General features: G+C 39.2%; 1 protein-coding gene across 1 annotated transcript in view; it reads left to right on the top strand.

The window, feature by feature from the left end:
- The window catches only part of LOC102292861 (C-C chemokine receptor type 3), a 12,995-nt gene that overhangs the window by 6,662 nt on the left and 2,609 nt on the right, over positions 1 to 3,724 (top strand). The window lies entirely within an intron of this gene.

Below are 3,724 nucleotides of genomic sequence, written 5' to 3'. Positions count from 1 at the left end.
TGTACCTCTGGTGCAAATTACTGACCTCTGTCATCATTTTAAGTGGGGGAACTTGCACAATCGGTGGCTGACTAAATACTTTTTTGCCCCACTGTACGTACCTGGGTCCGCCTACTACACTTGCAAAGGTAAAATGATTGGCTAGAATTCAAAGTGTGTGACATCTCAGGGGGGAAAAAGCACCGAAATATGCGCTGCTTTTCGGTCTGGTTACTACCGTTTATGTCAGAACTGGTACCATAATGGCACCAGATACCGGTGGGGCAAAAAAATACTTTTTTTTTACAGTGGGGCAAAAAAATACTTTTTTGCCCCACTGTATACGTCACTACCAAGCACTTATTTGCACAATGTCATACACACGCGCACAACCACGCACATCAAGTTACTCTTTGCACACTGCTCAGTCTTTTGCACATTTCTGTTGCACTGTCTTGTGTCTGTATCGTTCTGTACCGTCTGGCATTGCACTGTTTTTTTGTGCATGTTTTTTTGTGAAAAACTTGTAGCATGCAGCACCATGGTCTTGGAGGAACGCTGTCTCGCTTCACTGTGTACTGAACCACTGCACATAGTTATAATGACAGTAAAGCCATCTGACTTGACTAAGTAAAAAGTACTGTATTAAAAATCATACCTTTCATAATGCTTAATTATGAAGAATTATCATACAGGTTTTAAAAACATGGAATTTAGAATCACTCAAAAAATGTGACTGATTGAAAATATTAATACAATTTAGAATAAATTTAAAGATATGTGTTTTTATCTATGTATGGCATATTTCTGAGTTGAAGTTTTATTTTTTTAAAGCCTACATTGGCTGTTTTACTGCAACTGCTCTGTACTTTGTAATGATACCTAGCATTTATTAAATGTTCTACTCTACAATCTTACCTGGCTAAATCTAGGCCAACTGAGTTGATGCGAGGTGATCTCAGGGTCATACATATTACTTCAAGCTAAACTCATACAGCTATTTATTGTAGCATTTATTTTAATAACATATTTACTAATTTGAACAAATGGGTTTTAAGGATGAAGGGAAGTTTAAACAAAAAGCCTAAGCCTAGACGTAATTCCAATTTCCGAAATTCAGCAGTAGTGCTACATGTCGCCAAGAGTTCAACATTTTCTCCCTCTGTACCTGGATAGAGCCTGCCTGCAGCACCAAAGGACTCCATGAGCGCTGGCTATCTCTCTTTAGCAGCACCTGTCCCTCTCATCCTCTTTATTCAGTGGACGATGATCGTCCATCGTCCACTGAATGAGTGAGCACACGTGAGCCTGAGGCATTTATACAGCCGTGTTTCGCATGTTTCGTGTATTGCTATGACAGGAGGAAGAAGAAATGGTACCTATTAATCATTTAGACAATCCCAATAATATAGTTATTTTCCACTGTGTTCCTTTTTATGATCAACTACAAATTTACCCCAAATTATGAAAATATAAATATTTTAATATGATAATCAACTCTAGAATATAAATATCCAATATCGGAGGAATTGATATTGCAGTACTGAGCCATATGACCTACATTTTTCCCCTCGTGCCGGCCCATCACTCCCAGGTGTTTTAGGGGTGTGGTACTATGAGAGTTGAGCTGCAATTGTGTGCATAAGGTTTGAAACTAACTTTTGGGACCCAGAGCATCACACCTCTCATGGGAAAGGAATCCGAGCTAGTGTGATTGAGACAAACTGGCTAGACTGGGAGTGAGGTCACTGAAGCGGTTAAACAGCTCCTTGGTGGCGGGACCAATGGGGTGAATGAAAGCCATGCTGAGTTTCTCGCGGTTCTGGATGTTGTCTGGCTTTTTTGGCTGAGATCCCTCTGTAATGTTGCATGGAAGTTGGGATTATGTCCTTTTTTAAGAAGGGGTAATTGAAGAGTGTGATCTAATAGGGGGGATAACATTTCTCAGTCTCCATGGGTAGGTTTAAACCAGGGTACTGGAAAGGAGACTTTGCCTGACTGAGGTGCTTTGGAAAACAGGACATTTAAAAAACAAATAAACGAAAAACTACTTTTCAGACTCTGAAACAAAGGGATTTCACTTTTGTTTAGCTTACAATGGGAACTTTAAATGAAAGATAAAACTATAATATAAATAAAACAAAGAGTTTAAACATTGCATTTCAGTTTCTTTCACTATAAACAACTACACAGTGAACTGAATGAAAACTTTTTCAGCCGTCATGATTCTTGATAATTAATTTAAATTTTTTATGAAGCACCAATATAATGTTATACTAGACTGTAAAAGGTCATAAGTGCATAATAAAAGGTGAAAGGACATAAAGCAGACAAAAATAAAAATACGGTAGCAATTTATATTAATCTTTATATACTCCAAAAGAATTCCACTCGGACATTTTTCACTGAAAAATGGACGAAGTATGCAACAAAAGCGAGGAGCATGACAGGCTTTTAGACCCTTTGGGGCAGAGGTGGATTTGACACAAAATGTCATGCGGTTGTCAGAAATACAACGACCAGGGTAACATGATGAAGCCATACTACTTCCACAGACAGTGGAAGACAGTGACAGAATACCTCAGGGGCTGGAAAGAAGATGCTCTACTTTCTGAAAAGCCACTGTCTACCAGACGTCTTTTTTCCAGTTCTACCTTTGTGAGCAGGCAATCTAAAGATGTTTTTGGTGTTCACAGAAAACACAATAAGCAATGTCAGGGAGAAATTCAACAAAATCTGCTTGAGCGCTGGATCAAAAAGAGCAAGAGCAAGAGCCCCAGACCCATGTTGCGTTTCTCTCAGGCTTCTTTGGTTTCTAACTGCTTCTTCAGCACACTGTTGAGTTGACAATTTTTTCTTTATCTATTAACGGTGGGTTGTTTCCAATGGTTAGCTATAATTTAATCTCTTTTCCCATATATTTACTGTCAGGCAGTCCCCAAAATATGTTGCAGTGGCATAATTTCCGCCATCTGCTATATTCAAAGACTGAGACAATGAGGTTCCTTTGATAGAAAGTTTACATAAAAGGGTTAATGGTCAAGGTACAATAGACTCCTGGGGCAGCAGGAGTCAGCTTTGATCCAGTGCCTCTGGATCAAAGCAAGAGCAACAGAACATGCATGTTCTGCATGTGTGTGCACTCCAGCTCACTCCAGCTCCAGATTCCTGCCATGGTCTAAAGACATGCTACCCTATGGTAGCTGGGATAGACATGGTACAATGATAAGATGCCAGCTGTTCAACAAGGTCCAAGTAATGACATTTGCTTGCTAGTAATGATGCCACTGTTGTTAGTGGTATTGTAACAAAGCAGAAGCAATTCGAATTGACAGCAACTTAGCCACGAAGTGGTAATCTCCATAAAATCACAAAGAAGGGCTGGTATGCATGGTGGAGTAAATGTCCATTTCTGTCCCTCAGGTACAATCTACTCAATCTACCGTCCTGTTAACTATTGGACCTCAGGATAAATATATTTCCCGTTTCTAGGGCAGTAGGGTTCATATTAATACCAATTCTCTTAGTTTTAATTGCAGCCTGGATCTGGACAAATGCAAAGAAAAATTAGGAAAAGTAATATTTTACTCTTAGACTTTCCTTCAACTAACAAATAACAAGTAAAACTAAAAATTACTGCAATCTGACAAGTTTCATTCTTTACCCATTTACATACACACACACACACACACACACACACACACACACACACACACACACACACACACACACACACACACACACA

Source organism: Haplochromis burtoni, unplaced genomic scaffold (assembly GCF_018398535.1).
Source record: "Haplochromis burtoni strain Fernald_Lab_line unplaced genomic scaffold, NCSU_Asbu1 Contig_534, whole genome shotgun sequence".
In the NCBI taxonomy this organism is placed as follows: Eukaryota; Metazoa; Chordata; class Actinopteri; order Cichliformes; family Cichlidae; genus Haplochromis; species Haplochromis burtoni.
The sequence above is the reverse complement of the archived record's forward strand: the minus strand, read 5'-3'. Positions and strand labels throughout refer to the sequence as shown.